Below are 24,302 nucleotides of genomic sequence, written 5' to 3' on the forward strand. Positions count from 1 at the left end.
CCCCAGAGACGCTAGTATCTGTGAAGTCTTCTGTATGTGTTCTTCTAAAACCTGAGCTGACGGTGCTATCAGCAGAAAGTCAATGAGATATGGGACAATAGAAATCTGCTGACTTCTGATATGGGCCATGGCTTCTGACATAATCATTGGGAAAATGTGAGGCACTAATGATAGTCCAAATGGGAGCACATGAAACTGGTAATGAACCACTCGTTTCCCCTGGGCCACAGCAAATCTCAGGAACTTCCGATGAATCAGGACATGATAAAAAGCATCCTGTAAATAGATTGTTGCCATGCTGAAGCTCTTTCCTATTAGGGGAACTATTAATTTCAGGGACTCCATCATAATAATAATAATCATCTTTATTTTTATATAGCGCTAACATATTCCGCAGCGCAGTTTGCACACATTTTCATCACTGTCCCCGATGGGGCTCACAACCTAGATCTTGAACCTTTTGTAACAGATGAACTGGTTTAGAGGCCAAAAATGTATTATGATCCTGGGGGATCCATTTTTTTTTGTTTTTTTATCAAGAAGAGTCTGGAGTAATGTCCTGTTCCTCTCTCTCTCAGGGACCAGAGAGCTTGCCCCTTAGGCTAGCAACTTTATTAGGCCTAATTCCAGTGAGGACTGGAGCGACTGTGTAGATAGTCGAGTAATTCTTACTCTCTGAGGAGGGTAGGAGGTGAATTCTATTCTCACCCCCTCCTGAATGGATTTTAGGACCCATGGGTTGGAGGATATGTCCCACTACTTTGGTAGAAAGTGAGAAATGCGACCCCCCCCCCCACATTTCTCTGAGCGTCATGGTTTATTTCTACGCTGATCCTAGAAGAGAAAGATTTCTGCACCGGCCCCCTTTTGCATAGCTCCATCTTTCTGTTTTCCCCTTGCCTCTGTATTGGGGAGATTGCTCCTGTGGGGGACGAAAGGTCCTCTTTTTGGCTTTTTTTTTTTTTTTTTTATATTCCTTGGTTCTGGGAGCGACTTAATTTTGTCCGAGACTTTCTCTAGCAGCTAATCTAATGCAGGCCCGAACATATATTTGCCTTTAAAGGGGATGGAACATAGCTTAATTTTTGATGCCACGTCCCCATTCCACGGTTTTAATCATAGGGCTTGTCTCACAGAGTTAGGGCTGCAGCTCTAACCGTCACTATGAGGGATTCTGCAGAGGCATACTCCAGGAAGGCTGTAGCATTTTGGAGCAGGGGAAGAGAGGTTAGGATCTCTTCTCTTGGTGTCCCCTGCTACAAGGTGTTCTTCTAACTGACCCAGCCAGAAACATTGAAATAGCTACCGATGTAGATACCGCATTTGTGTTTAACAAAGCCGCTGATGTTTTCCAGAATTTCCTGAGGAGGCCTTCTATTTTGCGCTCCAAGGGATCCTTTAATTGTGAAGAATCCTCAAAAGGCAGGGTGGTGTTCTTGGTACGAATTTGCCGCTGCGTTCCAGTCTGGAACGCAAAACCGGAAATGATGATTTCTCCCAGCCGTCCGGCATCTGACGTCACTTCCGGCCACCGTGACTGCAACAAGGGAAGCAGGAAGAAGCCTCCGGCATGTCACCACGTCGCCACAGGAGCAGGGGAGATGATGGGATGGAGAGCTCGGAGAGGCCTCTGTCTGAGGACTCCCCCAGACCTTGCCCGAAAGCGTGGACTGGGGGAGGAAAGACTTCCTGAATCCTGAAGAGACAGGAGCAGTACTGTAGAGAGGGAAAGTAAACTGACCGTCTCCTGCTGCCCAGCTAGGATAATCCTTTTTTACGGTGTGTCGCCGGCACAGACCCCTGAGGACAGGAAAAAACACTGGGGAATGGAGGTGGGAGGAGCTATTTGACCTTTTTCGTGTTTCCTGTCCCTATTAGGATGAGATCTCGCCCTCCTCCTGTGTGCTGTCCTGGGGGGTTATTAGAGAAAAAAAGTTTAAAACATATATATATAATTATATATATATATATATATATATATATATATATATATACACACACACATACACTAGCTGAAGAGCCCGGCGCTGCCCGGGCATAGTAACTAACTGTGGTTAGTTATAGCAATTTATAGTTATCCTCCATCCCATAGTCCTGTGCCCATATACCCATCATACATATCCACGATCCCATAGGCCCGTGCCCATATACCTATCATTCATATCCTCCATCCCATAGTCGAGTGCCCATAAACCCATCACACACCCTCCATCCCATAGTCAACCATTATGACATCATAATGAGCGGCAGGGCTTGCAACCTATGACATCAGCGTCGCCATGGCAACCACTATGACATCATAATGAGGGGCAGGGCTTGATACAGACAGACTTTTTCCCCATTATGTAGATAGGGACAAAGTTGTTTGGTGAATTGGAACATGCGGGGTTAAAATTTCGCCTCACAACATAGCCTAGGACACTCTCGGGGTCCAGACGTGTGACTGTAGCTGCGACGGTGCAGATGCCAATCCCGGACATAGATACATACATACACACACTTGAGCTTTATATATTAGATATAATCTTGGTAATTGTAATAGTGATAGGCTTGAACCCCCTTAGTCAGATAATTACAGAGTCTGGCTATGGATACAAGTTCAAGGGTGGAAGCAACATCAGCCACCTCCTTTACATGGATGATATCAAGCTGTATGCAAAAAACGAACGAGACATCGATTCACTAATCCACCTGACAAGGATCTACAGTGAAGACATCGGGATGTCCTTCGACTGGAGAAGTGCGACCGGTTGGTAATAAAGAGAGGCAAGGTAGTGAAGACCGATGGAGTGGAATTACCAGCAGGGCATATTGTAGAGGTTTCAACGTGGTTTATTTTACACGTTTCAGGGTTCAGGTGACCCCTTCATCAGGACATACCACAAATATTGTTCAAGAGTCATAGGCACACAGGGTTTAAGTACACATCAGTATTTGAAAACGACGCCCAATGGATCAGATGACACCCAGTGTCAAAGTTAAGGCTCATCAGAAAGTTCACATGACAAGATTAAAAGTCAGAGAAATACAAATTAATATCTTACACATTTAACCTTATTTTTGTTTGTAGGATAACGAAATTGAAAAAGAGAGAAAAAAAATGGTGAGAAACAGTCTCACTGAGAAAAAAAGGTGGAATCGAACTCACATAGGAGTAATTGAATAAATTCAGAGGTGAAGTCTTTGAGCTACTGAGCTGGAGAGATGGACTCTTGAAGAACACAGATTGCCACCGTTGAACCATAGTTAAAATAACTTTTTATTAATAAATATTAAAAAAATTTTTTATATATATTAAAAGTGGCAATGTGTTTGTCAAGTTATTTGGGAGTATATTATACCACAAAAAGAAATTTTCTTAAATGAAAAGGGGTGAGAATATAAATGAAACAAACTAATAATTAAGAAACAGGGAGTTAAAACGCTGAAGCATACAGGGAGGGAGGGAAGCTAGGACTTTTCTCTAGGAGTTGTTACTCAAATGTTCCTCCAGTTGTCCGATTCACAAAAACATGGACGTAGCAACTGAAGTTGAGCTATATTCATCTTCAGTAATGCCGCTGATGCTTCCCACATCCTCTTCAGAAGATTATCTGCCTTTCTGTCCGTTGGGTCTCTCAACTCGGAGTCCTCAAAAGGTATAAACGTTTTCTTAGCCACTTTGGCCATAGGCATGTCAATCTTGAGAATATCTTCCCATAACTTAATGTCCTCCGATTCAAAGGGTAAACGAACTCTGAAGTTTCGAGGTATCACCAGACATTTCTCCACACCTTCCCATTCCTCTAGAATCATAGCCTGGATATGATTTACTGAGAACACCTGTTGTTTTTGGGATCCAAGACCCCCAAACATCTCGTCCTGGACTGACTGCGGTTTTGGAGCTTCCTTAACCTACATCGTGCTTCTGACCACCTGAATGAGCTCATCAGTGTCCTCAGAGGCAAACAGATATCTCTTGCCCGATCTGGATTTTTCCTCGTCCTGATCTGATCCCAGGAACTGAAGCTCTTCATCTGAGCTTAACTCCATCTCCCATCGAGGGCTTTTAGCCCGTGGACCTGGACCTTCCCCCATTATGCCTGAACACATGCAGAGTGACCTCCTTAGACCACGGCAATGTTTTGCTACCCGTCTCCTTGATACTTCCGTGTTCCACCGTGGAACGCACACCGAAACTGGAAGCCAGGCGGCGCGTCCATTACATCACTGGATTTGCATCCGTCCCTCATGCAGCGCATCTGCCCCTCATGCAGCGCATCTGCCCTTAAGAGGCTGCATATTGCCGGCCAGCACCGGAGCCAAGAACCCTCCATCGGAGTCAAGCGGCTCAACCCAGAAGCCCTCCGCTAAACTGGCCTCTGTGGCCAAGGGACCCCCCTTCGGAGAGTCTCAGCTGCGTGCCTCTTGAAAGGGAAGGATTAGCTATGCTGCACGATCCCCCTAAGCCCCATCTGGTAAGCTCTGCTCCTCGCGCGTGTCCCTCCATGCAGGGACAGGAAAAACCACAGAGGGAGGTGAGTGGGAGGCGCCATTTAACCTCTCATGTGTTTCCTGTCGCTGTAAGGAGAATGAGGATGGCCTCCATGGGCCTGTCAGGAGGAGCATCCTGGAAAAGGCCTTTAAACATCTATACCTGCACCATGGAGGGGATCCAATGCTTGTATACTTACAGGGACCAGAAAAGCGCTGGGCTCCACAGATGCAGAGCAGGAAGAACCGGACTCCATGCTACCACACAGTTTTGTTCCATCTCCAACTAATCAGAGGGGTTCCTCCCCTGCTTTTCCTGGATGAAGGTATCCCCAGGTGGTGTCTATCCACCTTCGGCATTTGAATTTCCCGATGCTTTCCACCATGGAACGCAAAACAGAAGTGATGTTATCAAGATGCCACTCGGCATCTGACATCAGATTCCACCTCCGGGACTGCGTCAGGTTTACACCGAGGGAAGCCGGTGTGAAGGGTCAATACTAAAATCAGAGTTGAAGTTTCATTTTATCCATTCTCTGTAAGGTTTCGTTTCTCCGTTTTTGTTGTTGTAAGATAAATTTTTATAATTGGCATGGGCTGTCATGAAACCAGACTGTTCTCATCAGGTACAAAGATAAAGGAGGCGGGGGTGTAAAACTCTGAAGAATATGCCATTATACTACTTTCTACGCTATCTAGGTACGGACATATATGTAGTTTCCGGTTTTCTTGCAATATTATTGGCTTATAAAGTGAAATGATGCTATTGGTACTTGAGAACCTTGCATAATTAAGCAAAAGATTATAAAAGATGTGACTAAAATAAAGGGGCTTAGTGATCTGCCTCGATCCTCCCGTACAGAGACCCCTGTCTCCGTGTGGTCATTTGAGTTGCTAGCAACACTGGAATAATTTGGAAATCACTGGCTCAACCGTGAAGGGTTAATTTAGCCCTCCCAAAATAGCTACCTCGACACCGGAAGCACACATCCCTCGTCGCGGCCCAGCTCATGATCTAGCAGGAGCAGGGGGAGATGTGACCCGGAGAGCTCAGAGAGGCCTCCCGCCAGCGAACTCCCTCAGACTTTACCGGAGGCGCAGACTGGGGGAGAACAAGTCCTGAGTCCAGAGGAGCCAGGAACAGCACTTGGAGAGGGAAGGTAAGAAACAGACCGATATCCCGCTGTCTGGCTATAACAAATATCTAGTGCCTGCCACCGGCAGAGAGCACCACAGGATGACCTCTTCCTCACTATAGGGACAGGAAAAACACTGGGGAAAGGAGGCGGGGGCTATTTGACATCTTTTGTGTTTCCTGTCCCTGATAGGATGAGATGAAATCCTCCTGTGTGCTGTCGTGGGGGATTATTAGAGAAAAACATCTTAAGCAGCTATCGGTGTATATAGAGGTAATCCGATAGCTGCTACTGCACAGGAACGGCAGTGCCATCTTGGAAGAGGACATTTTTTTTTCTTCTCTAGCAAGATGGCGCCAACAGCGCATTCGCTGTAGCAGCTATCGCATTACCTCTATATACACCAATAGCTGTTACTTTGCAGAAGTGGCAGGCACCACTTTCAAATGGATTATATATATATATATATATATATATATATATATATCTCCTAACTAAAATAATTATATAGGCATTACACGTGCGGTTATGGTTCTGCGCAGGTGCAAAGGGGTTTTTTTTTTTTTTGTATGGATATATAATATTCATTATGTTAACTAACGGGGAAGGTCACTGAGGGATCAGTGACCTGTCTGCAGGCTTCATTATGAATAGCTAATAAGAGCCCCATATGGGTGGGGCTTTAGTCATCATGGACAAATCAGATTATTTAAATGACATCCAGAGACAATTAAGTGACAGGGATGTCTATATGCCTGTCTCACACAATCCTCTCGACTCCATCATAAAAAGAATTAAAACTATTATAGAACACCACATAGGGGTGGGTACTATTGATAAAAGGACAGGGGATTTTCTTTTAAACTCAGATCCTATAACACCAGTTTTTTTACATCTTACCAAAAATTCATAAGAGACTGGAAAAACCACCAGGACGCCCAATCGTGTATTCCACAGATTCCATTCTTTCTCCACTAGCTATGTTTCTAGAGAAATTTCTAGAGAAAACGAGGTCATATTTGAAAAATACTAACGAGTTCATAACACTCATTAAATCTCTGGGTTTTCTCCCCCCATGCTCTTTATTAGTCACATGGGATGTTAACATTTTGTATACATCCATCACACATGAGAAGGGATTAAGAGCCACGGCGACACTGATGGAGAAAGCTGGCATGGACATCAGAATCCGTAACCTTTGTTTCGATCTCTTGGATCTGGTGCTGAAGGAGAATTATTTTCTTTTTCAAGATACATTTTACAAACAGAAACAGGGCACTGCAATGGGATCACATGTAGCGCCCCCCTATGCTATTGCCTATATGGCCTCATTTGAGGAAGAATACATCTATACCACCCACTATATACACAATATTCCATAACATGGCTCAGGTTTATTGATGAAATTTTTTGTGTGTGGAATGGCCCCCTTGACACTCTGATACAATTTGATCATGACATCAACAATGTTTGGCCCGAACTCAAATTTACTTTACAACATGATATGGGGAAAATGAATTTTTTAGATACATTGATCAATAAGGATTCACTTGGGACACTTAAAATAGATCTCTATGTCAAACCAACTGACAGAAACAGTATTTTACACTTTGATAGCTTTCACCCATCCACAGTAAAGAGGTCCATTCCTAGATCCCAATACTGTAGAATAGACAGAATAGTCTCGGAGGAGGCAACAAAAGCCGGGAGACTTAGGCTACTTTCACACATCAGGTTTTCGGCGTCAGGCGCGATCCGGCGTCGTGCCGGAGCGCCAGATTCGGCAAATATTTCATAAAACCGGATGTGACGGATCCGTTTTTCTGCCGGATCCGTCTTGTTCTTGACAGACAAAACCGGATCCGTCTCATCCGGTTCATCAGTTTTTCGATCCGTTTTTCGACGGATTACGCCGGATCCGGTTTTTAAAAACACCCCTTGTGGCCTTCCGAACGGGATTGGCTACTGGAAAACTATATATAGCGTGTTCCTACAGCCCTTCTTTGACAGGTTGTAGAGGAGAAAGTGCAGGTTGGAGAGAAGAGCAAGTTACTGGCGAAGATGGATGTTGTCATTGGAAATATTTTGAAGAATTTGGCGGATTTTACAGCGGAGGCGAATCGTTTGAGGGTGATTGTTCTGGAGAAGGAGAGAGCGAGACAGCAGCGCATCAGGCATCGTAGACGACGTTTGTGGATCCACCCCATCACAGCCAAGAGAGTGACGCGTGGGGTCTATTCTACACTCTGCATGGACCTTCGACGAAACCCGGATAAATTTTTTGGATATGTTCGGATGAAAATGGAGAATTTTGATTACTTGGTGGAGCGCATTGCACCCCTCATAAGAAAAGCAGACACCTATTGCCGCTTCTCTGTTTCAACCACAGAGCGTCTGATGGTGACTTTAAGGTAAGCCACATTTATTGGATATGCTCGCATCAGAGCACACTTTCACTGCAATCTTTTGGTGGTAGTTTGTATCTCCAAGTGTTATAGCTGAGTTTTGGTATGTAATGCTGTGATTTTAAACTAATTGTTTTTTAATTCCCCACAGATTTCTTGCAACTGGAGAATCCCTTTTGTCACTGCATTTCCAGTACAGACTCGGGATTTCCACCATATCTGGAATAGTGAAGTACACATGCCGTGCACTGTGGGACTCCTTAGCCGAAGAGTTTTTACCAGAGCCCACAACAGAGAGGTGGATTGAAATTTCAGAAAAGTTTCAACAGATATGTCAGTTTCCCAACTGCTTGGGCGCTGTGGACGGGAAACATATCCGCATTGTAAAGCCAGCCGGATCGGGATCGGAATATTTCAATTACAAGAAATATTTTTCAATTGTCCTCATGGCCATCGCTGACGCAGAATACAAATTTATTGCTGTTGATATTGGGGCCTATGGCCGCTCCAATGACTCTCAAGTTTTCAAACTGTCTGCCACGGGGCGTAAACTGTATGGAAACACCTTCCAGTTCCCACCCCCTAGACCGCTGCCGCAAACATCTGGTCCACCTATGCCATTTGTCTGTGTAGGGGGATGAAGCCTTCCAGCTGTCAGAACACCTTTTGAAACCGTACGGTAGCAGAGGATTGTCAAGAACAAAACGCATTTTTAATTACCGCCTCACAAGAGCAAGAAGAATGGTTGAATGTACCTTTGGTATTCTGACAGCCAAATGGCGGGTCCTATTGACTGCGATCAACCTCAACCAGAAACTGTGGACAATGTGATCAAAGCTTGCGTGGTACTCCACAATTTTGTTATCTGCAAGGAACCCATTTCCATTGAGGACACCTCTGAAGAAACCACCTTGCAAGATTACCATGACATTACCACTAGAAGTTCTGTGACGGTTTCAGTAATGAGGGACAATTTTACACTATACTTTATGTCACTTCAAGGTACACTGGCAGGATGACAGAGTGTGAAAGATTTGTGCCCTTAACCAAAATTGTGTACCTTCTGTACCAACAGTATATACCTTTGCCAACCAAAGTTGGCTATCTTGTCATGGTCTTACTATTTTTAGCTTTAGGCCACAGGTGTGTACCTGGTTGTGTTTTATGCAAAGTATTTCACCTTTTAACAAAAGTTGTGTACATTGTTAGGAAATCACCAACAATAAACACAACTTTTTAGGTGAAATACTTTGCTTCAAACACAACCAGGAACACAACTGTGGCAAAAAGCTAAAATTTACCCACAGTTATATACCTAGTTTTGAATACCATTTTACCTTTTAAATACCCTGTATTTAACCTTTTTGGCCGCAGAAAGAAATGACAGACAACCAGTGTAAAATAATTTAACTTTTATTGAAAAATGTTTTTTTTAGTAAACTGTTTTTAAATTTTAAACCTTTTTAATAAAGCTTTGAAACCATAAAACTGGTCATTTTTATTAAAATACACACATATTATAAATCTGTGTAGTGTGGGGTGGAAATACTGCTGGAGGGGCTGCGGGACACTTCGACACTGGGAGTGTGGAGAGAGGACTGGGATCGTGGTGGGGAAGGAACAGTTAGAGGTGAAGGTGTGGAAAAAGCTACAGAATGGGTGGACATGTGGGAGGCAGAAGAGGTGGTGGGCGGTGGAGTGGAGGGTTGGGCAGGGACTGTAGGAGCAGATGATGTTGATGGCAAGTTGTATGGGAAAGGAGTTTGGTATGGGGCAGGTTGCTGGAAGTGGGGAGATGTCTGGTACTGGGGAGGTTGCTGGTACTGGGGAGGTTGCTGGTACGTAATAGGAGGGGGAGGATGGAAAGTCGCTGGAGGGGAAGGAACTACTGGGGTGGGAAGAGGAGGTTGGGAAGTAACGTGCTGGAGAGCACCGTGGCATGAATGCATTACATGCATCTGCTGGGCAGGAGATAGCGTTTCCATGCGCTCCACAACAGACCTGAAAAAGGTGTGGTTTGGCAAAGATCTTGCTTCTGAATGCATGGTTTGCAGAAGTGTCTTCACCTCCAGAATGCTGGAGTTGATCTGCTCAAAGCCTGTGGAGATTTGCTCTGACAAGACTTTGACAGTTCTGGAAAGATGCATTCAGATGCAAGAACTCTGGCGCATAAGTCTTTTCCTGACCCCTCTGCCGCTGCCGCCCAGTACCCGCAGGTGTACTAGAGGTGGCATGGGCAGAAGGGTGGGGTAAAGGGAAAGCGATCTCCTCACCAGCAGCTTCATGTAATGTAGGCCGCCACGATGCTCCTGTGCTGGTGGATGGGACAGAGGGGTTGAATGTGTGGGAAGGCTGTGAAGGTGCAGATGTACCGGGGCGGTCGAAGTGTTCCTCGGTGCCGGTCTCCTCAGGGATCGCCTCAGAAGGGTCCAACCGTGCAGGCTCCCGAGTACTGCTCACCGTGCTGTGGAATAAAGAGAAAAAAAAACAATTAAAAAAGTGACATGGCATGGCCCTGGCTGAAAAAAAATTGTTACATCTAAACATTTTTTTTTTCCACATGTGGTGTGTAATATTTACCTTCTGGTGACCATTGTATCCCGGAGGAACGACAGGGCTCGTGCGTACTTGTACTTGCTCCTGCGTCCTCCAGATCCACTCGGGGCCTGCATCTCTTTATTGAACTCCTTCTTGAAACGATCCCTCACAGACCGCCACCGCTTCACAATTCTGTCCCCTGAAACGAGAAAAGCCGGATTACTTACCGGTAATGCTCTTTTAATGAGTCCACGACAGCACCCACTGGAGGTATCGGATCCGCCCATTTGGAACAGGAAACCCTACAGGAAAGATAAAAGGGGCGGTCCGCCTTTCCTCCTCAGTTTTACGTTTCAGAGTACCAGAAGGACCGCCAAGGATTAGGCAATGTTCTCTTATTTTAACATCTTTCTTATCCATTATTTGGTTAATATACTTTAACTATTGATATCTTTAGGGGGGGAAGTGAGCGGGTGCTGTCGTGGACTCATTAAAAGAGCATTACCGGTAAGTAATCCGGCTTTTTACTCTTCGCCACGACAGCACCCACTGGAGAGATTCCAGAGACCATCACCTGGGTGGGACCACCGTGCCAAGGATAGTCCTGCCAAAGCTTAAGTCAGAGGTGGATGAAAGATCAAGTCTGTAGTGCTTATAGAAGGTAGAAGGGGATGACCAAACTGCCTCCTTACATATAGTTTCAATCGGAAGATCTCCCTTTTCCGCCCAAGAGGTTGCCATTGCCCTGGTGGAATGCGCCCTGATGTTCCCTGGAGGATCTTCGTTTTTTGCGGAGTAGGCTAAACGAATGGCCTCTCTGATCCACCAGGAAATGGTGCTCTTCGTGACTCCATACCCCTTCTTACAGCCCTGAAATGAAACAAATAGGGCCCTGCTCTGCCTCCAACTGTTGGACCTCTCAATACATTTTAGGACAGTTCTTTTGACGTCCAGAGTATGGAACTTCTGCTCTTCCGGAGTAGAGGGATTTTTATAGAAGGTTGGGAGGAGTATCTCCTGAGATCTATGGTATTTTGTTGCCACTTTTGGCAGGTAGGCAGGGTCTGGTTTTAATACTAATCTGTCTTGGTATTCTTGGAAAAAAGGTGGATCTATTGACAAGGCCTGAATATCACCCACTCTTCTAGCTGAGGTCAGTGATACTAAGAGGGCCATTTTAAGTGCTAAGTATTTGAAGGGTATTGTGTCGATCGGCTCAAAGGGGTCTACCGTTAGGGCGTCTAAGACCAGATTTAGATCCCATGTAGGGACGGAGGGTATGTGGATTGGAGTTATTCGTTCACATGCTGTAATAAAACGAGTTATCCACTTGTTGCCTGCTATATTATGGCCATATAGTGCTCCTAATGCCGATATTTGTACTCTCAGTGTATTTACTGCTAAGCCTAAGTCTTTCCCCTTCTGCAGAAATTCCAAGATTGGGATTATCGGAACTTCTGTTGTATGAGGTACTGTATGGAATTGAAGAAATTTTTTCCATATTCTAGTGTAAATTTGGGTTGTGGACTGTTTTCTACTTTGTAGTAGTGTAGTAATTAAGGACTCCGAGAATCCTCTTGTCCTCAATAACTGCCTCTCAAATTCCACGCCGTCAAGTGCAAGCTGAGCACTTGAGGGTGGAAAAAGGGGCCTTGGGAGAGTAGATTGGCAGTCGGAAGGACCCAAGGATCTGTTATCGACATAATCTGCAGCCACGAAAACCACGGTCTTTTTGGCCAGAACGGTGCTATTAAGATTATTCTTGCTTTGTCGTCTCTGATCTTCCGAATTACTTGAGGTAGGAGGATCAATGGAGGGAACGCATACGCTAGGTTGAAATTCCATGGAACTAGAAAGGCGTCCAGTATGTTTGGGTGATCTGACGGAGATAGGGAGGCAAAAGTTTTTATCTGCCTGTTCTCTCTTGTGGCGAAAAGATCCACCTCGGGTTGTCCCCATGCGGCTACTATGTCCCTGAAGACCTTCCGATTGAGGCACCACTCTCCTTGTCGTAGAGTGTGACGGCTTAGGAAGTCTGCCTTTTGATTGCTCTCGCCTCTTATATGAAGGGCCGAGAGGGACAAAAAAATAGTTTTCTGCTAAGTTTAAAATTCTTGCCGCTGAAGACATCAGAGTCTCTGATCGAGTTCCTCCTTGTCTGTTTATATATGCCACTGTGGTGGTATTGTCCGACAGGATCCTTACATGCTTCTGTTGGAGCTGCGGAAGGAAGTTGTATAGAGCATAGAACACTGCAGTCAGTTCTTTTAAATTAGATGAGTAATCACATTCCTCTTTACTCCACCTTCCCTGATAAAACCCATTCTCCATGTGGGCTCCCCAGCCCTGGGGACTGGCATCGGTGGTTACGATACAGGATGGAACTATAACCCATGGAACTCCTGAACATAAATGATCATCGTCTAACCACCACTCTAGGGAAGTCAAGACTTCTTGTGACAGGGTTATTTTGCTCTGTAAATGACCACTATGTCGCTTATCCTCCTGGAGGATCTGGTGTTGTAGCGTACGGACATGGTACTGGGCCCACCGGACTGCCGGGGTGCAAGAATTTAGTGATCCTAATAGTGACATTGCTCCTCTTAAGGATACACGTGGTTTATCTATAGCTGCTTGTATTTTTTGTTTTGTGAGGATGATTTTTACCTGGGGTAGTAGACATCTCTGGGTCAAGGAATCTAGTTGAAATCCTAGAAATGTCTGGAGAGATTGCGGATCGAGTCTGGACTTTTGGATATTGATGATCCAGCCAAGGCTCTGAAAAGAGGAGATTGCGTCAGTCACGCGTTCAGTACATTGTTTGACTGAATTCCCAATTACTAGGAAGTCGTCTAGATATGGCACAATTAGTGTGTCCTTTTGGCGAAGGTAGGCCATCACTTCTGCCATCACCTTGGTAAATATTCTTGGTGCCGTGGAAAGCCCGAAGGGCATTGCCGCGTATTGGAAATGATGAATCCTTCCCTCGACTTCCACTGCGACTCTTAGGTATTTCTGGAATCTGTTGTGTATAGGGAGATGATAATAAGCATCTTTTAAATCAATCCCTGCCATTACGCAATTTGGGAAAAGAAGCTTTATAGTGGATCTGATTGATTCCATTTTGAACTTATAATTTTTTATAAATGAATTTAGCTTCTTTAAATTAATAATGGTTCTAAATGTACCGTCTGGTTTAAACACCAAAAACAGGGGAGAGTAAAAGCCTCTACCCTGTTGTTCCTCAGGGACGTCAACTAAAACTTTTTTAGCTAGCAGGACTCGAATCTCGTCTTCGAGAGCCTTTTGCTGAAGTGAGGAATTAAGGCGAGTTATAACAAAGAACTCATAGGGGATCCGAAGGAATTCAATCTTTATTCCTTCCTTGATTATATTCAAAATCCATGGGTTTAACGTAATCTGTTCCCACTTGGTAAAAAAAAAATTTTAATCTACCCCCAACTGGTGGGTCTAAACTTTTAATTTTTTTCTCTCCTATATGTTGGCCCTCTGAAGATGGTACCCTTCTGCTTTTCGTCTTTCGTGGCCCATCTGTTTGTTCTGTCCGATTGCCTTCTTCTCCCGAATGGCCGTCTTTTAAAGGTTTTCCTATAAAACGGAATGAGAGAATCACTGACGGCCTTTTTCCTTTCTTTTGCCTTGGCGAGAATTTCGTCTAAGGCTTTTCCGAAGAGGAACTCACCCTCGCATGGGGTTGCACTAATTTTGGATTTTGACTGTGCATCCCCTTTCCAGCTCTTTATCCACAGCGCGCGTCTGGCGTTATTCACCAGGGCTGCCGACCTTGCTGCCAGTCTTAGGGTGTCCGCTGAAGCGTCTGCCATAAAGGCAGCTGCCCCTCTTATCAACGGGATGGCTGCACGCAGTTTCTCCCTTGACACTCTTTGCTCAATCTGCTGGTCTAATTGATCTAGCCATACCAGCATTGACCTAGCAGTACATGTGCTGGCTATTGCGGGTTTGAATACCCCGGTGGTGGATTCCCAGGACCTTTTGAGCGAAGATTCAGCCTTTCGGTCCAATGGGTCTGCTAACAATCCTGCGTCCTCGACCGGGATCGAGGTTTGTTTGGAAGTGGAGGATATGACAGCGTCCACCTTTGGTATTTTAGTCCATTTTAATAGATCTTCATCAGTGAACGGATACTTCCGTTTTGAAGCGGATGGGAGAAAACCCCTCTGGTCGTGTTTTTCCCACTCTCTTTTGATGAGATCTTTAATTGCCGGTATCACTGGAAATGATCTCTTTTTCTCTGCCAATCCCGCAAACATAATGTCCTGCGCGGTCTGGGCTCCCCTTTCCTCTTCACACCCCATAGTATTTCTAACCGCTTTTACCAGGTTATCTACGCTGTCCAGTGGAAAACATGCGCGTCCTTCCACCTCCGAGGATGATGATGAGGACGTGGATGCGGAGCCTGAGATTAACTCCTGTTCTTCCTCTGACTCTGAACTAACAATGACCTGTTTTCTATGACTGGACTCTGCGGGAGTGCTGGCGCGGTTGATGGCTTGTATTTCCTCCCTAATTATGGCTCGGATATCCTTAGAAGATATCGTCGACCCCTGCCTGGTCTCTTTAATGCATTGTTTGCAGAGTTTTTTGGGGTAGGAGTCAGGGAGAGGCTCTGAACATAATGCGCATTCTTTATGTTTTGTTTTTCCTTTTTTCTTTGACTGAAGTGGGAGGTCAAAGGTAAAGAGAGGGGGGAGGGGGGGGGGGGGGAGGAGAGGAGGTTAGCTTAATAGGTAGAGCATATGCTTTGCACACTCACCCAGTGAAGCTTAATACCGGTTCGGATGGCTGAGACGGTTTGGATCGGGTTTCTGCTGCCTCGCTCCTGCGGGCAGTCTCTGTCCTGGCGCTGCGGTCCCTGGTGGATTTGCCCCCAGCTGAATCTCCTGCTGGGGTCTGCGACTCTGCGGGGGACGACATGTTCCAACGTTGCAGCGCTGTTTTATCTGTACACTTATCGTACCCCCCGGAAGTCGCCCTGTCACAGGGCGCATGCGCCGCGTCATCGCCATCTTACCCCGGAAGTTCAACCATTACTTCCGGGGTATAGGAGCGTCGGGCGCCGGCCTGCTCCCGCGCCACCGCTATTGACACGCGCGGCTCGCGCGCACATGGCCTCACCATCCACGTTATACCCCCACCGATGGGGATGGGGGGGGGGGGGGGAATCTCCCGGATGCCAGACCGGCCCCGCTCCCTGGTAAGACCGGGCGGCCCTCCCCGGACCCGGCCATTACCACTATGCCACCAGACGAGGGGGGAGCCGTCAAACGGAGTCTCCCCGACGCTGCTTCCGGACCGCAGCCCCTGCCGAAGAGACCGCACAGGCGGATGCATGGCCCAGGTAAGATCCTGCAGGATCCTGCTCCATTTGGAACAGGAAACCAAAACTGAGGAGGAAAGGCGGACCGCCCCTTTTATCTTTCCTGTAGGGTTTCCTGTTCCAAATGGGCGGATCCGATACCTCCAGTGGGTGCTGTCGTGGCGAAGAGTAAAAGGAGTGGTTAGTATACAACATCAGTGTTTCCCAAACTCCGGTCCTCATGGTCCCCAGGGGTCATGTTTTCAGGATTTCCATAGTAAATAGAAATCCTGAACACATGATCCGTGGGGACCACGAGGACTGTTGTTCGGGAAACACTGGTTTACATCAAGCAACTGGTACTGTATATACTTACGCTCTTGAATCTGGGCCCAAGCATCGAGGTCCTCCCAGCGGTCCACAAGGAGCGAACAGATTTCCTCCCAGAGTCGTCGGGTAACGATCAGGTCAGCGTGGTGGCCGTCAGCCATATTCCAGAGCGGCTCCCTTTCTCTGACGAGATCGATGAGGTGGTCCACATCGATTCCTCCATCCTCACCGTCAGAATCGTGAGCACGCTGTGAAGGCTGTTAAAGAAAAAGACAAAAATAACAATTAGCCTCCACAAAAGAAATGAAATAAAAAGTGCAAAAAAACAAAGCAAAAATATTTATACTTACACACTGGTGACCGCCGCGTTGCTGTCGCCGACGACCCTGGGAGGCACTGCGAGGACCTCTTGGCCGAGCACCAGATTGGGAAGACTAGAGAAGAAAACAAAAAATGTTATGTCTTTGGATGTAGGCATTTGTTTGCTGTGTGTGGTCTGCAGAACATTGTTTTCTATGTGTTGTGTGTAGTGTGATGTTGTGTTTCTGCATTTGATGCCAAAAACTTACCAATTGTGAGCCCACTCCAGGTGTCTGTCCACCCCTTCCTTCTTCTTCTGGGAGCTCCTCTTCATCTTGTGATTCCTGTTTTGAAATAAAAGGCAATGAATAGACATATATTACAGAGATGATGGATTTTGGAAATAAAAACTTACCGTCAAACGCTGACGATGCGAGGGAGGGCTCCCAGAAGAAGATGTGCTGTCCTCTTGCTGGCCAGACTCCATGCCTGTGGGTGGTGTTACAGCTGCTGCCAGTGCTGCCAGTGCTGCTGCATCTCTTGGGCGGCTGTTGAATAAAGAGAAACAAAGGGCCAATGAATATCTTGATATTCCATGGCCCTAGTTTGGAGGAATGGGGGATTTGATAATTACCGTCTCTCATCTGCTGCTGGACTCCCCTCCTCAGCATGTTCCATTTGCTGCTCCATTTGGCGTGGTGGTGGTGCTGATGGTGCTGCAGTGGTCTCCTGCCTTCTCCTGCGCCTGGTTGCTGTCTTGGGTGGCATGTTGGGTGTGGCTGAGGGTCCCACTGTCTTGCTTTTATATATGTGTCTTGTGGGCAGAGCTACTGAGCATGCTCAGACCAAAAAAACCGGCGTGTCCGGCTTTTTCGCCGGAGACAAAAAACGTTACAGTAGCCGTTTTATCCAGACGCCGGATTGAGACACATTGCCGGATCCGGCGAAAACCGGATGAAACGCATGGCCATCCGGCGCGATCCGGCGCAAATGCAAGTCAATGGTGGGGAAACCGGATCCGGCATTGCATTTCGCCGGATCCGGTTTTTGTCAAAAGCGCCGGATCGCGCCTGACGGCGAAAACCTGATGTGTGAAAGAGGCCTTAAGGATATGACAAGAAAGTTTACAGAAAGGGGTTACCCTGATAAACTTTTAACTGAATCAAGATCCATGTTAGGCCATATTGAGAAATCGAATAAATCGGACAAACGTATACCCTTTGTCAATACATACCACCCTTACTCGAGGAAGATATCGACTACTATAAATAAACATTGGGGTCTACTCTCAAAGAGCTACCCGGGGATAGAGGAATTTCAAAAACCATTCCTCCCCTGTTATCGGAGACCAAGAAATTTAAAGGACAAGTTAGTCAGAGCAGATATTGGCTCTAACATAAAGATACCAAGACAAAGGCTTCTCCAGACGCAAAAACAGGGTACATTTCCATGCCTATCTTGCCTACAGTGTAATAATGTACAGAGGAGAGGTCAGATTTTTCACCCACAAACGGGAAAAGCTATTCCTATAAAAGGTTACTATACCTGTGAATCCACGTTTGTTGTATATTGCATTAAATGCCCATGCGGCTTGGCTTATGTGGGTGAAATCACACAGATGGTGAAAGACAGAATTTCACAACATAAGTCCAACATAAGATGCAAGAAGTCTCATCTCCCTATTCCACATCACTTCTCGGAAAAGGGACATAATATATCTCAGTTGAAATTTCAAGTATTGGAACAAATTGAATCGGACAGAAGAGGGTATGACAGGATAAAAAGACTTAAAAAAAGAGAGGCCTATTGGATTTTCACACTACAGGCTTTGGAACCTAAAGGACTCAACAGGGATTATGATATATTGAGTTTTCAGTGACTCAAGCTATTATGGATTATTGACTAATGTTTTTAACATGTCATTTTGAATGATTCCAGATATCCTATTCTGATTATAATTTTTCCCTTTTTTTAATAGAATCGTTAAATTTGGCTCTCCACTTCCTCACTGGGCACAACTGTCTCACCTGGTATAGTATATTCACACCGCCCCCCTTTATATTCTCAAAGGACATATTCTTTTTTCTTTAATTTTTTCCTATATAGCAAATTTTAAACCTAAATGTTATATGTGTACTTCTCAGTCACCACATACTATACAATAAGTTATTTTGGTACCTTATAGGTTCCATGATTTATTATATAAATTAATAAGGATTTCTATTATTAGAACCCTTTCCCTATATTTTTTTTACTCAACCCTGTACTGTTAATAAGTGACTTACACTTGGATCATACAAATCGCTTTTAGAGATTGACACACAAAGGGTTTGATATAATTTCTTTATAACATATGCGCATCGTGTAGGAAATACATCCCCACCATATAGCGATATCTGATTACATCTCTTGCCCCATCCCGATGACGCCATACCAATGTAAACAGAGCAGCTGCGCCTCTCCTTTTATCCTTATAACCCCCATGGCTGCAGAGCGCAGACTCAGTAACATGAGACAGTCTCTCCCTGCTGAGTAAACACGTGACCGCTATGACCACTTTGCCTGTGAACTGATGACGCAGCAAGGGGAGTTTCCCCGCCGGGTCATATAAACCCGGAAGTGCTTCTGTGCTGTCTGGCGTCCTCCATTTCAGTGGTTACACCGCAGGTTTCCTGGCGTCCTCCATTCCAGCGGTCACACCGCTACACATTTGGACCAGAGGGAGCAGGTAACATACTGGTGCTTTCACACACCATTCAGTAATTCATATTGTCACAATACCTGAACAAATTCTGTTCATTTCTTTATTTTCAGCGCCACATAATAGGCGATTTGTGTCACTATACCAAGCGCATTTAATACTCCTCATACCAAAATACAGGTATTGGCTATCATCTTCTTTGAGTATGATCCAGCACTCTCCCATTTATACCACTATCGAGGTGCATAAGGCAATATTGTCTGCATATGTTATTGGTTTAAGGGACCTACAATTTATGTTTATTTCTCTGCTTTCTCATAGGAAAGATAAGATTCACGCACCAGGCGTTATTAGCACTCTTCACTTTATGGTCGGCACCTATACACCGGAAGTCCACAATATCCTTATATCATGTTTTCACTTTTCGTGATTATTTTATAAGAATTTAAGACGTTTATTTCCTTAATATTGACCTATATACCTGATCTCACGGAGCACTTGGAAAAATTCTCAAGACATTATTCGACAAAAGCTACATTCCACTTGTCTTTGTTTATTTTTCTTTGAAGTATATATTTTTTTCTTTGAAATATATATCTCTCTTATGAATTGTAAGATTTGATTTTTTTTTTCTATGATATTGTGTTCACTATTATGGACTTACTTCCATTTTTTGTATATTTGTTTATTCCTTCAGAAAAGTTCTGATGAAGATCCATTATTGGATCGAAAACGTTTAACATGCATAATCTGGATGCAAATAAAACGGAAAAACTATAATTTGAGTGCCAAGTTCTTCTATTCTACTACGTGGGCTGGATACCCTACTTGTGCACCTACTATCATCATTTTGAGAGAGTGCCTTGTTGCTTTTACTTCATTATGAATAGCTAATAAGAGCCCCATATGACTCCTCCCCCCCACAGGCCGCCCTGGAGCACGAGCATATCATTAACTCAAAACTGAAAATAAAGATTAAACAATAACCACAAGACGGATTTCATCAACTAAGGTATCATTTTAATCAGCATAGCGGCACCGACCTGACACTGTCTGCAGGTTATTGTGCACAATCCTGCAGACAGGTTCCCTTTAACTGTCCAAGCAAGTGCAGGCGATTTCATGAAACCTCCGCCCACTGTGCATTTAACCCCTTTACTACCAAGGGTGGTTTGTACGTTAACTCTCGGGCCAATTTTTACAATTCTGACCACTGTCACTTTATGAGGTATTAACTCTGGAACGCTTCCATGGATCCCGGTGATTCTGACATTGTTTTCTCGTGACATATTGTACTTCATGGTAGTGGTAAAATTTATTTCATATAACTTGCGTTTATTTGTGAAAACAGAAATTTGGCGAAAATTTAGAAAATTTTGCAATTTTCCAACTTTGAATTTTTATGCCCTTAAATCACAGAGATACGGCACACAAAAAAAAAAAAAACTTAAGTAACATTTCCCACATGTTTACTTTACATCAGTACAATTTTGGAACCAAAATTTTTCTTTTGTTAGGAAGTTATAAGGCCAGGGTCACACTGGCGAGGAATACGGCCGAGTGAGAGGCGCTAAAAGCACGCATTAGACACGGAACAATGATTCACACCAGCCGTATATTTCTCATCCGTATTCTACGGTCCGTGCCAATGCAAGTCTATGGGTGCGCAAAAAATACGGATTACACACGGACCACACATGTGACTTGCGAGAAATACGCACCCTATGCATTCTATGTGTCTATATCTATTCTTTGGTTTCTGTTAGAAACCCTGTCATAGGGCTCCATTATATGTTCATTTTGCAAGCCTGCGAGAAAATCTCGCCATACGGATTACATACGGATGCTTTCATGCGCAAAATACGTGACCAAACCTTGATTACGGATGACATATTGAGTACTGTTTAGGGGCCATTCATCCGTATTACGCATGTAAAATACTGACCGTATTTTGCGTCGGTTAGTGTGACCCCGGCCTAAGTATTTTAATCGGGGCCGAACATTTAGTTTAAGAAGGGGTTGTCCTAGAAGTGGACAACCCCTTTAACCCTTACTGACATCTGACGTATTATTACGCTGATGTCGGTATCTCTGCCTTTGATGTGGGCTCCGGCGGTGAGCTCACATCTTTCCCGGGACATGTCAGCTATTAACTAGTTAAATGGTGCTCTCAAACGCTGACAGCATCATTTAAACGCCACGTCCGGCGGCTATTTCACTGTACTTGGAATTTTTTTTCCCCGTTTTCTAGTACACGACATACTAAAACCAATGGGGTCATTCAAAAGTACAACTCATCCCACAAAAAATAAGCCCTCACATGGCCATACTGACAGAAAAATAAAAAAGTTATGGTTATGGGAAGGAAGGGAGTGAAAATCGAAAAAAGGTCCGGGGGTTAAGGGGTTAAAGTTTTAGCACCAAAAAACACAGCCAAAACTGATAACTCCATTTTTTGCTACATTGTTGCACTTACCCATCGTTTCCTATGGATGAAAAAATGCTGCAAATACGCTGAAAGAAGGGACATGCTGCAGGTAGTAAAAACGCAGCAATTTTCTAAATCAGTCAGGAAAATAAAAACAATGTGTGTGCTTGAAGAATCTGAAATTTTACAGAGACTTTGCTGGTACTGTGCAGTGCAGCTTATTTTTTTTCATAAAGACTCTCAGCAAAGAAACACTGCAAAAACGTAATGTGTGAACATTGCCTTAAAAGGTGTGTTGATAGCTAACATTCTGATGTGAGGTCATCAATGTCAGGCTGGAAGGCGTCTACACTTGACACCGCCACCGATCAGCTGCTTCAGCGGAAGTCAGATATACACAAACAACGCCTGGAGCCGATCTCAGGTGCTACAGCTCATCAACATGCCAGGCATGGATAACCATTCTAAAATCCTCATGCAGCAACATCAGTCTTAAGCCTGTTTCACACATCCGTTTGTCACCATCAGGCAAGATCCGCCGATTTGCAAAAAAAAAAAAAAAAAAAACGGATCCACCATTTTGCTTGGCGGATCCGTTTTTTTTTCCCCATTGAGTTGCTTTACCGTCGGATCTTGACGGATGGCCATCCGTTGGATCCGTTTTTTTGCGGATCCGCCAAAATGTTGGCGTCCGCCAACATGCCTGGACGGACAATGCAACGTTTTTTCGGGCGGCCGGATCTGCATTTTACATTGCGCATGCGCGGAGGACTTGCCTCGACCGCAAATTTAACCCTAAACTCTGTTCTGGCGGCTGAAAATTCTCTCTCTCTCTCTCTCTCTCTCTCTCAGGCTGCGGTTCCTTTAAGATTCTTCCTTCGCTGGATCCGTTAAAACAACGGTGCGGTGGCAAACGTTGAGGTCAGTCCTGGAACGGATCCGCTTTCCGCCATTTTAGCGGATTTTAAGGCTGAGTGCAGACGGACTTTTTGGCCCTGTGGATTTTTCCGCGCAGAATGGAAGAAATCCGAAGGTCAAACGACCTGCATTTTTCCTGCGGATTTCTTCCATTTTTCATGCGGTTTTTGTGCGGTTTTCTCCCTGCGGATTTGGTGACAGGGGAGATGGAAAACCGCACAAAAGTAGTAACATGCTGCAGATTTTGTACATCACAATGAGGACATGCAACGTTTCTGCGCGGTAAAATCCGCTGCAAATCTGCATCGTGTGCACACAGCCTAACTGACACAAAAAACTGATGTGTGAAACAGGCCTTAAAGGGAACCTATCATTAGGTTCAAGCTGCTGGAACCACAGGCAGCGTAAAATAGACCCTGCGTGCACGATCGCTACCAAGTACTCAATGTTTTAGGCCACGTTCACACGTTCAGTATTTGTAAGTCAAAACCAGGAGTGGATGAAAAATACAGAAGTGGTGACGTGTTTCTATTATACTTGTGTTCTGATTTTTCCTCTCCTGATTTTGGCTGTAAATACTGATGTGAAATACTGACCGGATACTGAATGTGTGAACATGGCCTTATTCTTGAATACTATAACGTTTTAAGAGAAAACAGTTTGCAAAAACATCTGGAGTCGCAGGGAATGGACCGGTCTGTCCCGTGTGTGTAGATCACAAGAGGCCAGTCAGTCATGCGGAGCACATCAGACCAGTCAGGTCTCTCCCTATAGTCCTAGGAATACCTAGTGTTTCAGAGTAAACTATACCTGACAGCAATGGCACAGCCAGGCTCGGATACATGTGGTCAGTGGTGGGGCAGCGAGACTAATAACAGGCCCCTATAAGCTAATAAGCTCCATATTTATCAATAGTTTACACTGACGCCTACAGTCAGATCAATGATTATTCCCCAAGCTGGGGCTCCACGTCTGGGAACATTGGGTCTTCCACCAGCCGCAGGTATACTTGCTGAGCTACAGTATAACCGAAGATGTTGTGTACTGGGCTGCAGACAATGTAGCAGAGTTATCAATGTAACTATTGATAGGGATTGCAACAAGCTGTGACCTCCTCTACTGTGCCCACACTGCCTCACTGCACACTTGTTCCTCTGAAGAATGTCCTTACAGAGCCAGCAGCCATTCCCCAGTCAGAACCGTCCCGCCATTTCCTTACTACACCCCGCATACAATGCTATGATGACCCAGTGAGCCTGTACCTGCAGCCGGCATAACATGTGCAGCTCCACTCCGCTCTTTCCAGCCACTAATGCAGTGTGACAGAGGGCTGGAAATAGTACCACTTCCTGGTACCGTATTACATCTACATTCTCTGGAAGACCGTATACCTTGTAATACAAGCGCATTCTTTAAGCCGCGCTTTAGCGCTCGGTAGTACAGTACATCATATTATCTTTAGTATTATTTTTGTTTTACAACACTTTGTGCTTATATAAAAAAGAAAATGTGGGTTTTTCTGATCCACTGTAGTAAATTTTGTATTTGCATGCATCACACGTAATTTTTCACTTCAAGCTGTGTATATTCTAGCTTCAATACAAGTAGTGTCTCACAAATACTGAACTTGCGACCACGGCCTTGATGAAAGTATTAGGCCAAACTCACACATTCAGAATTTGGTCAGTATTTTACCTCAGTGGAAGAGTCAAAGTATAACAGAAACATGTCACCG

The 24,302-nt window shown here is 44.9% G+C and overlaps 1 protein-coding gene across 6 annotated transcripts in view; it reads right to left on the reverse strand.

The window, feature by feature from the left end:
* The window catches only part of TPK1 (thiamin pyrophosphokinase 1), a 794,751-nt gene extending 770,810 nt beyond the window's left edge, over positions 1 to 23,941 (reverse strand). For 4 of the 6 annotated variants that reach the window (XM_073550050.1, XM_073550048.1, XM_073550053.1 and 1 more), the window contains exon 1: positions 23,830 to 23,941. The gene's annotated coding sequence lies outside the window, so the exon portion shown is untranslated. The remainder of the gene's footprint in view (positions 1 to 23,829) is intronic. The other 2 variants (XM_073550049.1, XM_073550051.1) reach the window with 2 other exon arrangements.
* Positions 23,942 to 24,302: the final 361 nt, after the last annotated feature.

The sequence above is a fragment of the Dendrobates tinctorius genome, unplaced genomic scaffold, assembly GCF_039654945.1.
Source record: "Dendrobates tinctorius isolate UK_male_01 unplaced genomic scaffold, ASM3965494v1 ptg000162l, whole genome shotgun sequence".
In the NCBI taxonomy this organism is placed as follows: domain Eukaryota; kingdom Metazoa; phylum Chordata; class Amphibia; order Anura; family Dendrobatidae; genus Dendrobates; species Dendrobates tinctorius.